General features: G+C 44.9%; 1 protein-coding gene across 3 annotated transcripts in view; it reads right to left on the bottom strand.

Moving 5' to 3' along the window:
- Positions 1-13,394, bottom strand: part of GPR39 (G protein-coupled receptor 39) — a 126,130-nt gene that overhangs the window by 71,928 nt on the left and 40,808 nt on the right. The gene's annotated exons all lie outside the window — the stretch shown is intronic.

The following is a 13,394-nucleotide window of genomic DNA, read 5'->3' as shown; positions in this document are numbered from 1 at the left end:
GTGTGTCAAGGTTCCTCCCCCACTCTGAACTCTAGGGTACAGATGTGGGGACCTGCATGAAAACCTCCTAAACTTACTTTTACCAGCTTAGGTTAAAACTTCCCCAAGGTACAAACTATTTTACCCTTTGCCCTTGGACGACTTCCACTGCCATCACCAAACGTTTATCTGGGTTTTTATTTTTATTTTTATTAGGAAAGCGTTGTTTGGAAACAGTGTGTTATTAGACGGGCATGGAAAATTGCATTTAAACGTGGTGTGAGCTGACAGACAGCTCTCTGCAGACATTTTTCTACCTTGAGAGCACAGTAAAACTTTGATGATGGCTTAATGCACAGTGGGTAGTAAAATAATGTGCAGGTGCATTATGTTGACTACACAAGCTAGTCCTAACGCATGTAATGGTAAGGTTTCCCTGGTGCTTTTTTAAAATCTAGTTTTAACTGTACAGTCGTGCATTCCTGTGATGGGGTGTGTACCCTGGCCACTGGCTCTGAATCGGTTAATGTGGGCATGAGAGGACAATTAACATACCAGGCTGCACCTGGAGGAAGAGGTAGGCTAGCCCAGTTGGACTGGAGCCGGTTAGTTAGCGTAAAGTCTGTAGCAGAAAGGGGCTGCCAAAATAGAGGACAAGGTGCTAGCCCAAATTTATGGAAGGATCAGTGAAGTGGATCATATTTAGATTGTTAACTGGCCTCTGTGGTTTGAAAATAATAATTTATATTTAGTGAATAGACAAAGCTGGGTTATGTAACATACGTGAAGTTAAAGAGACTGTTGATCATCTGATACAGGGAGTGCTCTTTGGAAAAACAGATTTTTATGAAGAATTGAGACACTTTCAGGTAACAGAATACACAATGAGAGGGTTAGTGGGCATCAGGAAACCAGGGTAACATTAAAAAAAAACCTTCTACTATTTAGGATGTAGAGCAGGGTGAGAGAGAGGAGTGGCATGAATGTACGAGGAACATAGTAAGTGGTGGTTACAGACTCGGTGGTTGAGTCTGCTGCACCATAAAGCATATGAAGGAGAAAAGAGGGGCTGGCAAGAAGACAGTCTGCAGTCATACTCTGGGACTAGAGAGGTGGTGAGGACGAAGCCCAGGGGCAGAGGGGAGAGGGAGAATGGCCAGGATCCCATGATTTACTCTGACTAGGAGAAGGCTGGGGCTGCTGCAGGGGAATGGAACGTCGCTGGGCAGTGGGCTCAGAGAAGGGCAGGGCTGGATGAGGACTTCCCTGAAAGAGGAGCTATGGAAGAAGACTCAGACTAAAGGGGAAAGGAACAATGGAGGGACTCCTTGCACCCCGAGACTGTCCCTGAAGGGAGAGGGCGACTGGGGAGAAACAGACTCCTAAAGCAAGCCCAGGAGAACAGAGGCTCCAGAGAAGAAGCCCTGAGGGTCCATGGCACAAGGCAGCCAGGCCCTCCATGATAGAGTGAGGAGGAACTGTCCTGGGAGAGCCTGGGAGTGGGGCAAACAACATGCGGAGGATTGGTTCTGAGAAGGATAAGTTTTGTTCCTTTGAGTTGGGACATTATTACCATAAAAGGGGACTGAACTTTATAACTTGGCCAGGAGGAGCAAGGCACGGAAAACCCAGTGAGTAGCAGAGGGCCAACAGGAGGTGCTGGAGAGGACCACCCCCAGGCAGCACCTCACCCTGACATGAGGAGGTGCTACGGATGGTGAGGACACTGCCTTACAATTCCACTCTGTCCTAAGCCAGGTTTGACTAAATGTTTGGAGTTCAGGGACAGAACATAGTTATCAGAGGTCTGCAAAGTCAGTCATGCTATTTTAAGTTTGCATTACATGAGCCTGACTGACTCAACATTAGTCATTATAGCACTTCAAATAAAAGTGGATGATCTTCCCCGAACGTACCATACCGGTAGTAACAAGAAGAACTGCCAGTTCTGAGTCAAGCGTACGTTCATTTTCTCTTACTCACCTACCTGTACACACCTCTCTAGTCACCTTCCAACTTCCCTTCCCATCAGTCTTGCATTCAGGGCTTCCTGTTCTGACTTTATAAACAAATCAGATTCAATCCTGCAAGGGGTTGGGGTTGGTTCGTATCCCCGGGCAGCTTTTCAATGTTTGCGGTCCCTTCCTAATACACTTTCGCCCAAGTCATACTGTCACCATAAGCGTCTTAAAATCAGTTCTCATCAGTAATTATGCATATCCATGCATCCAGTGGATCAAGGCCCAGCAAGCATAATGCCAACAAACTCCAGTCGGCAGAAGCTGAGATCAAACCTGGGACCTCTGGAGCTTAATGCATGAGCCTCTACTGCATGAGCGAAAATGCATGTCTCTCTTCGCCAAGGCTGTAGCAGGTTCATCAATCGCTAGCTAGTCTAGCCGCCACAAGAGGGGGACAGAGTGTTACTCCAAGCAGGCCTGGCTTACACAAGCACAACACCTTGTGGGAGAGGACTCCTTACTGCACACTCTTGACATACTCACTCGGGGCATGCTCCAGATGCCCTTCATTTGGGACTTTATCTTAGAGGCTGAAGCTTATTCCATCTCTAGACGGTCTGCACAAAATTCTCAAACTGCTTAAACACTCAGATGACATTTTTTTTTTAAAAGGAGAGCAAGTAAATCAAAATCAAGACAAAAACAGGAAGGATATAATATAGCCTGAAACTCTGCAAGAGCTCAGACAGGTACATAAACCTTGGAGTAGGTGCAGTAAAGAAACAAAAAAGGTATTCCACTCTAGAGAGCACTTTCTATTTCCCCCAGCTTGTCCCTTTAGTCTCTCTGCCCCTTGGCAACACGTTAGAGCAGTGGTGGGCAACCTGCGGCCCACACGCAGCCCGTCAGGGTAATCCACTGGCAGGCTACGAGACAGTTTGTTTACATTGACCGTCCACAGGCACGGCCACCCGCAGCTCCCAGGGGCCGCGGTTCACCATTCCCGGTGAGGCCACTGGGAGCTGCGTACGGCTGTGCCTGCGGACAGTCAATGTAAACAACTGTCTCATGGCCCACCAGCGGATTACCCGAACGGGACGCAGGTTGCCCACCACTGCATTAGAGAGACAGCCTCTAGTTTCTTGGGTAGGTGTCCTCCCACTTCCCCAGAGTACCCTCAGATATATTTCCCAGGGTACTTTGATCTACCCCTCCAGTCTCACCCATGAGAGGGTTTACCCAGCAGCACTCTCAAGGAGAAGATGACAGTCTTCTGAAATGGCCATTGCATGTCCAAAATCAATTCAGCGTTGCATTTCTTCCTTCGAACAAACAATATGCTTTCCATTTATCCCCAACAGAGTTTAACTTGACTTGTTGAAAACATGTGTGCACACACTCATATTTCCCAGCTAATTTTGCATTCTACTTTCAGTAACATGGTCCACAACACTAGCACCTCTTACTGGGTGCCCCACGTCTCCCACGGTATTAGTGCATGCTCTTTTCAGTGAGAGGCCCATGTAGGACAGGCTCCACCCATCCTTTCTTCACAACCTTAACTCCTGCATAATTTCAGTGATTACTGAGGAAGGGTCTAGCCAAACCCAGTACTGTTGCTGCTGCAGTCTGACCTAGCTGTATTCCATTGTCTCAGTGTCTACAACTCAGGAAGTACGATGCTCACTAATACTCTGCATTGCAGGATGCATGGCAGCTTTAAACTTCCTCCTAGATGCTGCTGGAAACCAGCACAGCTTGGGGATCCAGTCAGACACCTCCCACACCTAAGTGCGAAGCCCTGCCTTACATGCTCAGAGCGGTTTCTAGCCCCTGTGTAAGCTCATTCCCGCCTGGAGGGGTTACTGCGCCTTCAGTATCCTTCTGTGGCTGAGGGTCCCTGGAGACTGGCAGCTGATGTGGTTGGCCTGTGCTCAGGCTCTGCAGGAACATAACAGTTTCATTCTCTTTTCACGCCTTCATGGAGGAGGCCAGGATGGCCCCTGCTGAAAGACACTGTTCTCTTCAGGTGGTTTATTCTGTATAAAAGACTTGTATAGACATGTAAATGCTATTTTGTACAGAACCGTGCAGAACAAACAGCAACACCCGGTTACCACTGTGGGGGCAGGGGGGAAAGGGGGAAGGAAGAGACTTATTTTTCCATATTTTTGTACTGGTTATTTGTAGCATCTGGCTTACAAGTTTGTGTACTCATTAAAGTTAATTTACCACATTTCTCTGTTATTAGTCCATAAAGTGTGATTAATTTCCTATCAGTACAATTGCCATTTCACAGCTATGGAGCTGAATGTCACCCTAGAAAAACAACAAATATTTTTAATGGAAGAGCATGCTACAATTTAATGCTGCTTATTGCAGGTCACATATGCTTCTTCCTTTGGAAACCTTCCACCCCGCCCCGCAGCCTGCAGCTGTAGGCTGACCCAAAAGCAGCACTTCATGTGATGAATTTCCATTTGAAGTAGCTGGCTACTTCAGGAATTGAGAAGGTGGTGGAGGGGAGAACCCAAGCCTTGAAGCATGATTTCCACAACCTGCTGGTCTCTTTCTCTAGCTCTGTGCAGATATTGCTGGTACCTCCTTCAGTACCTCTGAGAGGCTTGATGATTAGTTTTCAGGAACTCCAGTAGAAAGCGTTTGAGCAAAGGGTAAACTCCAACCAAGACTTCTTGGACATACATGCAAAATTGAGACCAGAAGTAGCTGAGCTTCCCAGGAGTTTGTCCCCCTTCAGGATCCAAGAAGGCCTTTCCAAATCTCCCACAGGCCACTCTTCAAGGAGTGGTTATGAAGGTTTGTGAGATAGGCACACAGAGCGTAGTTCAATTATAACACTTAGACTGGAGTACGAGGATGCCATGTGCAGATGCAGAATGGAAATATACTCCAAGTAGGAGAGCTGCTGCAGACAAAAACTGCATTGTTGGGCGTCTACCCCAGCGAAGTCCCACCTGTTCCTTTCTCTAGTGCTGATGGAGCCAGAGATCTGGTTATAAAAAAAAGTTTGACTCGGCACAATCATTTAAAAATGCTGCTTGGTCACAGCATTGTTAATCTTCTATTTACTTAGCAGGGACACCCACGCTTTTCATGATTTAAAAAAAACCATTGAGACACGTTTCAGGAAGGCTGGTTCTCAGGTTTCTATCATTTAGTTACACAATGGCAAAAACCATAGGATAATGGAAAATGAACAGATTTTCTTGTGGTAACCAAAACACTTGGGGTGTTTATTTTTAAACAGATTGTTTTAAAAAATTCTTTTGGTTAATACATAATAGCAGGAAACCTATCCTAAGAGAGAAACCATGAGACATTCCCTATTTTAAAAACAAACACACACACACGCTTTTTAGTATTCATAATTTTTAGGAAAAAAATTCCATTCTATTATACATGTACACAGAGGAGTAAAACCAGTAATGTGAATGAGGACACAGAACATTAAAAATGTAAATTAAGAATTACATAGCAAAACAATGGAATTCTGCCAATATTTTTATAACCATACAAACTGTGAATCAGTATCCAGTGTCATGTTGGCAGATTTTGTTCAACAGGGAGTACAAAGCAGGAAACAAGATGACAGACTACCCTTTCTAAAAGGATGTAAACTCAGCTCCACATGCCGGGGGTTGCATATTTATATCCTTTTGAATAGAGAAGCTCACACACATTCAACACTTCAGTAATGTTACCAAAAGAAGTTTTAGAAATTTGTGAGTTGTGCATAACACCATAGACCAATTTTTCACATCAATCTGTAAGCTTTTTATCATCAAAAAAGACAGCAGTCCCTCCCTGCTATGAACTGCCCCAGAAAGCACTACACAGCCAAATATTTACTACATGTTCAGTCCTTGTTTATTTCAAACAGCATGGAAATTAATGGAGACAATATTTCTATGCTATCACCATAGGATAGATTAATCAAGGATCCTACATCAAAAGTTAAGTTAGCCAACACCACACACACGTCAAGCCTGTGTACTTCCAGGTCTCTCAGAGAAGTCCATCTAGCCTAAGACTCTGGCACTTGAAGTGTTCTCAAAAATTTCCACCCTGTGACCTGAATAGGACTAAAAATTACTCTATTTCAGTCTATGTGGAAAGCAAGTCAACAGTCCAATTACATCTGCTTAGACTTCTCGCCGATACATGCTACTAGTTTATCCAAAGCTAAGATATAAAGCCTTTGAAACTGGCACCTTCAAGGAAAGAGAGAAAAAGATTTAAAGACTCCTGTAATTGATTTCTCCCCCGAAATCATGTTTCCTGCATTGAGGATATGAAAATCCAATCTCTGGGACAAAAGAGTATAAAATACTTAGCTGTATGAATGAGCCTCTGAATGTTTTCCTTCTGCATATGCGTATCCTTCTTCCTTCCCCAACATTATGCAGATCCCCATTGTAGAGGACAATTCTATTATGTCAACTTTGTGGCTCACTTTCCTGATCTGTTAGAACAGGAATAATAGTACTTACCTCCTTCATGGAGTGAGGCAAGGCTTAGCAATGTGTGAAGTTCCTCAAGAGCTTTGCCACAAAAGCATAAAAGAGTATCATGATTATACTATTCAGCTCAAGTATTTTAATAAATATAAACGTGGCCCCCTGATCTCCAAAAACCACAGAGCTGAAGGATTAGCAGATAACTGCGTTTTAAATCATTTGCTGTCTTAGTTTATCCTACCAGTTGTCCACAGCAGCCTTCAGAAATTTCCTGTTTTTCAACACTATGTCTTTCCACCATCTCACTGAGCCGTGTTCAATTGTTCCATCATACCAGTGCACAGAGCGCGCTCTCTCTCTCTCTCTCTCTCTAGTCTTTTCACTAGCTTTCAGTTCCTGCTATTTATTTTGAAAATAATAAATTAACAGTTTTCTACCAGCTTCCATACATCAGTTAGCGAGTCATCACTCCTTTGTCTACATTGGAAGCCTCTAATAGTCACTTTAAAGAGTAGCAGCCATGTTATTTTTATTTTCCACTGCATGCATCCAATGAAGTGAGCTGTAGCTCACAAAAGCTTAGAGACTAAACAAATTTATTTGAGCTTAAGGTGCCACACATACTCCTTTTCTTTTTAATAGTCACTAGTTTACACTTCCAGAATACTACCTTGGCATGAAAGAGGATTCAGCCCCAGGCTTCTTGTTTGCTACAGCTGTATTTGGAATGAAGGGATTGTACTTCATTCAGCGTATGGAAAAATGCAGACCTCAAAGGAGAGGGGTACCTTTACCACTTCTCCCCACTGATTGCCTCTTCCCTTGAGAACTTTTGATTATTATAATGCTGGTCACAGAGAGTGACAGAAGGGAGTGTCTTTGTTGTAGAGACCTTCATAAAGATGATGACACTAGCAGAGACAGCCAACCAAAAGTCCACTCAGTCTACTGTAGTGTTTCATGACCTCCTACCTACCCCAATCCAACCCTCCCCTCAACTTACACAGCACCTAATGAGGAGCATTCATTGTGGTCAGTGTATTCACACGTTGGCATATATAGGGAAAGAGCAAAGATCTATCCAGATACTTATTCCAGTGATGAGGGCCATATATCTGAGTGCCTCACTCATGAGTAGATTTTATCTAGGATAAGGACACCCTTGTGAAGCAGAGAAGTACTAATATGCCCATTTTACTGATCAGTAATGGAGGCACAAAGGAGCTTAAGTAGCCTGCCTAAAGTCACATAGGAGATCTGTAGCTGAGTTATGAATTGAACCCAGGTCTCTGAAGTCCCAGTCTAGTGCCCTAACTACCACGTGATTCTTTCTATCCTAGTGGAACTACAGACCCCATAAGCCTCTGATTTCCATAATCTAGTGTGCAAAATAAACAATGGTAGCCTTATCTAGGCTTACCGTATGTACCATGAGAGTTATGGAGCAGAATACCAATTGCTGCCTGCAAGTGTCTTGTGGATACAAGCACAAAGGCAAGCATAAAGCCAAAAACCCATATTCATAGATTTCAAGGACTGGAGGGACCATTGTGATCATCTAGTCTGACCTGTATAGAACAGACCATAGAATTTTCCCCAAATTATTCCAAGAGCAGCGTTTCACAAACTGGGATCCGCTGGCTCCTGGTGGTCCCCAAGGGTACTCTGGGGGGACCGTGGGCCCCGCTGATCAACTCCTCCCCCTCTGGAGGTACAGCAGGGCTAAGGCAGGGTCCTGCCTGCCCTGGCTCTGTGCTGCTCCCGGAAACGGGCCGCACGTCCCTGCGGCCCCTGAGTGGGGGCAAGGGTGTCTCTGCGCACTGCCCCGCCCACAAGCTGACTCTGCAACTCCCATTGGATGGGCTGATGCAGGGAGTTGGGGTGCAGAAGGGGGTGAGGGCTCCGGCTGGGGGTGTGGGCTCTGGGGTGGGGAGCCAAGGGATTTGGAGTGTGGGAGTAGGCTGCGTGTTGAGGAAGTGGGTTAGGGTGTGGCAGGGTCAGGGCTCTGGGCTGGGGGTGTGGGCTCTGGTGTGGGGGATGAGGGGTTTGGGGTGTACGGGGGGGGGCTACGGGTTTGGGGGGGCTCAGGGTTGGGGCGTGGGCTTACCACAGGTAGCTCCTGGTCAGCAGTGCAGCAGGGTTAAGGCAGGCTCCCTGCCTGTCCTGGCTCCATGCTGTGCCCTAGAAGTGGCCAGCAGGTCCGGCTCCTAGGCACGGGGGCCAGGAGGCTCCACACGCTGCTTTCACCCACAGGCACCACGCCCGCCCCCCAGCTCCCATTGGCCACAGTTCCCGACCAATGGGAGTACAGAACTGATGATTGGGGTAGGGGTAGCCCATGGCTCCCCACGCCTAGGAGCCAGACCTCTGTCCGCTTCCGGGGTGCAGCACAGCACCAGGACAGGTAGGAAGTACCTTTCCTTAGCCTTGCAGCACTACTGACCGGACTTTTAACGGCTCAGTCGGCGGTGCTGACCAGAGCCCCTACAGTCCCTTTTCAACTGGGCATTCCGGTCGAAAACCTGGCAACCCTAGGTTAACTAGATAGACTCAAGGACCTCAATCATGATAAGGCATATTTTCTGATCCTTTAATCATTCTCATGGGTCTTTTTAGCCCTCTCCAATTTATCAGAATCCTTCTTCAATTGTTTACGCTGGAACTGGACACAGTATTTCCAAAGTGGTCATACCAGTAATAAACACAAAGGTAAAATAAACTTCTCTTTGCCTACTCGAGATTCCTCTGTTTATGCACCCAGGAATTGCATTAGCCTTTTTGTCACGGCATTGTACTGGGAAATCTTGTTCAGCTGATTATCCATCATGACCCCCCAAATCTTTTTCAACATCCCTACTTCCCAGGATAGAGTTCCCTAGCCTGAAAGTATGGACTACATTCTTTGTTCATAAATGTATACATTGGATTTAACCATATTCAAATGCATATTGTTTGCTTCAGCCCAGCTTACCAAGCAATCCAGACAGCTCTGTATCTACAACTTGTCCTCTTCATGTACCACCTCCACAGTTTATGTCACTAGCAAACTTCATCAGTGAGGATTTTATGTTTTCTTCCAGGTCATTAATAAAAATGTTAAATAGCACCAGGCCCAAGAACAGACTCCTGTGGAAACCCACTAAACACACACCTGCTCAATGATTCCCCATTTACAATTACTTTTTTAGATCACTTAATATGTGATCTAAAATATATCATTCTGGTTTTTTAATCAAAGTGTAATGCAATACTAAATCAAATGCCTTACAGAAGTCTAAGTATATTTTATCAAAACTATTACCGTTATTAACCAAATTTGTAAGCTCATAAAAACAATCAACTTGGTTTGGCAGGGTCTGTTTTCCATAAACCCACATTGATTGGCATTAGTTACCCTCCTTTAATTCTTTAATAATTGAGTTCTGTATCAGCCGCTCCGTAATCTTGCCCAGGATCAATGTCAAACTGACAGGCCTAGAATTTTTCAGGTCATTCCATTTACCCTTTTTAACTATTGGCACAACATTTTCTTCCAGTCTTCCTAAACTTGCCTGGTATTCTGAAAACTTATTGAAAAATCAACTTTAACAGTCTAGCGAGCTCCTCAGCCAGCTCTTTTAAAACTCTTGGATGCAAGTGATTCGGGCCTGCTGATTTAAACATGTTGAACTTGAGTAGCGAGGGAGGAGACTGGGGAAGTCACCACATGGGGTTGGACCTCCCTTTGTGCCAGAGAGAGAGAAAAATCTGTGCAGACTTCATGCAGATGAGAAGAGTCACCATCTGATAAAAGCAGCTGCTGTCACCTGCTGCCCCCCATGCATTCTTCTTACCCAGGGGTTGGAGTAGCAGCTGTGGAGAAATAGAGCCCGAGGAGATGGGGCAGAATTCCATTTTATGGCCCCTCTCCTGAATTCCTTGCACAAATCTCAGTCTACAATTAAACAGGACTATACCTAAAAAATGTGTACAAAACCACCATCCATGATATGTGTCACTCGCCAAAACAGCCAGCTGATCTCATCCTGCAGACTCACTCTTTATCTTTTCTTTAACGAGCCATTCACACTCATTGCACCATTGGTTGAGGCAATAGAGTTGGATGCAACAAATGTGGGTTCGGTTCCGAGCCCTGCCCCAAACTTCTTGTTTCACATTGGGGAACTCCCTTGATCCACCCTGTGCCTCAGTTCCACCAAGTATTTCCTCTCATTTTTCTAGTTCGATTGCAGGGACTGACTCTTAATACAAGTTTCTACAGTACCTAGCTCAGCAAGTTCCCACTACCGACTGAGCCGCCTACCATAATACACATAAAATCGGCCCACCCTGCAAACAAAAACAAAAACAAAACTGGAGCTTTGTGCGCACAACCTCAGTGTAATTTTCACTTTTTAAAGAATCTTATAATGAACTGAAAATATTTGTTGTTTAATATAGAAATGAGCCAATAAGGTGCTGTTCACATCCACATTAGATTTAATGCTTTGGCTCATATTAGAAGACATTGAAATATTCCAAGATTCCCTCCTCAGGTCTGAATTCAACCCAGAACCAGAACTCTAGGCTCAAGATCAGAGAAAGACGATTCAAATTGTAACACCCCACTAATTCAAACTGGTTTGGATCCCAGGTTCTGACCTATCTTGGCTAGAATGATTTGTTGTTAAAAGAAATGGAAGCCTGCAAAGCAAGACTGCCAAACAATTCTTAGAAATAGAGAGCAATGACATTTTAAACTCCATAATTTATGCTATTCACTACACCTAAGCACACTGCAAAATGGATGTGTTGCATTTCTCTCAAGAACTCAGATTTCTATATTATTAAAACAGTTTGGGAGGAAGAATCTGATAGATTTAAGGTTTATACTTTTTCTCCAAGTACCTTGCCAGCAAGATAAAATATTTAGTGGCTTCATATTCCCTAACCATATGCTTCATGCACTATTTGCCACCAAAGTTGTGACACTGCAGTCAGCCTTCAACGAATGAAGCATGCATTTTTCATGGCAAAAGATTTTTTTTAAATCTTATTTTATTACACTGCCATTGGTTAAGTCAAGCTCTGATAATTAGGATATTGGATATTTATGAGGAGCTATTCTGCCTTTATTTTTGCTTTAGGTGCCTGTTGACAGATGCAGCAAGATAATTTACATTGACGCGTGAAGTAGAAATTATTGCTGAAATACTGGCAGTCTATTAGGGGGAAAAAAGGTGCATTCTCACTCTTGGAATTACTTCTGCTTTGGAGCATTCCCTCCTGGCATATTGGAACTCAGAGTGTTCAACACTTCATTTGAACAAGTCCTTGAACTGGGTGCAGACGAAGTTTCAGAGGTAAATTTACTGCTTTTCCTGGAAGCAGCGATTAAGGGTTCTGCAAATTGCCACGAATCCACTCCATCCTTCCTAACAGGAGGAGGAACAAAAAACTGCCTTCAAAGCAGTCTCCTTAGACTGACCAGTGGGAGGCACTCCCATTGCATGCAGATCTCACTGCTCTCCCCTGCCTAATCATAGAATCATAGAATATCAGGGTTGGAAGGGACCTCAGGAGGTCATCTAGTCCAACCCCCTGCTCAAAGCAGGGCCAATCCCCAATTAAATCATCCCAGCCAGGGCTTTGTCAAGCCTGACCTTAAAAACGTCTAAGGAAGGAGATTCTACCACCTCCCTAGGTAATGCATTCCAGTGTTTCACCACCCTCCGAGTGAAAAAGTTTTTCCTAATATCCAACCTAAACCTCCCACACTGCAACTTGAGACCATTACTCCTTGTCCTGTCATCTTCTACCACTGAGAATAGTCTAGAACCATCCTCTTTGGAACCACCTCTCAGGTAGTTGAAAGCAGCTATCAAATCCCCCCTCATTCTTCTCTTCTGCAGACTAAACAATCCCAGTTCCCTCAGCCTCTCCTCATAAGTCATGTGTTCCAGACCCCTAATCATTTTTGTTGCCCTTCGCTGGACTCTCTCCAATTTTTCCACATCCTTCTTGTAGTGTGGGGCCCAAAACTGGACACAGTACTCCAGATGAGGCCTCACCAATGTTGAATAGAGGGGAACGATCACGTCCCTCAATCTACGGGCTATGCCCCTACTTAAACATCTCAAAATGCCATTGGCCTTCTTGGCAACAAGGGCACACTGTTGACTCATATCCAGCTTCTCGTCCACTGTAGCCCGTAGGTCCTTTTCCGCAGAACTGCTGCTGAGCCATTCGGTCCCTAGTCTGTAGCGGTGCATTGGATTCTTCTGTCCTAAGTGCAGGACCCTGCACTTATCCTCGTTGAACCTCATCAGATTTCTTTTGGCCCAATCCTCCAATTTGTCTAGGTCCCTCTGTATCCTATCCCTACCTGCCACTGTATCTACCACTCCTCCTAGTTTAGTATCATCCGCAAATTTGCTGAGAGTGCAATCCACACCATCCTCCAGATCATTTATGAAGATATTGAACAAAACCGGCCCCAGGACCGACCCTTGGGGCACTCCATTTGATACCGGCTGCCATCTAGACATGGAGTCATTGATTACTAACCGTTGAGCCCGACAATCTAGCCAACTTTCTACCCACCTTATAGTGCATTCATCCAGCCCATACTTCTTTAACTTGCTGACAAGAATACTGTGGGAGACCGTGTCAAAAGCTTTGCTAAAGTCAAGAAACAATACATCCACTGCTTTCCCTTCATCCACAGAACCAGTAATCTCATCATAGAAGGCGATTAGATTAGTCAGGCATGACCTTCCCTTGGTGAATCCATGCTGACTGTTCCTGATCACTTTCCTCTCGTGTAAGTGCTTCAGGATTGATTCCTTGAGGACCTGCTCCATGATTTTTCCGGGGACTGAGGTGAGGCTGACTGAACCTAGAACCTAGGCTGCATTAATCACTGTAGTGCAACTGGGAGTGATGGGAATTTTTCAACAAAACCAAAACTTTTCACTGAACCGTGTCAGTTTCCGTT

Source organism: Chelonia mydas, chromosome 11, assembly GCF_015237465.2.
Source record: "Chelonia mydas isolate rCheMyd1 chromosome 11, rCheMyd1.pri.v2, whole genome shotgun sequence".
Classification (NCBI taxonomy): domain Eukaryota; kingdom Metazoa; phylum Chordata; order Testudines; family Cheloniidae; genus Chelonia; species Chelonia mydas.
Note: the sequence above shows the minus strand (reverse complement) of the source record. Positions and strands in the feature narration are given on the sequence as shown.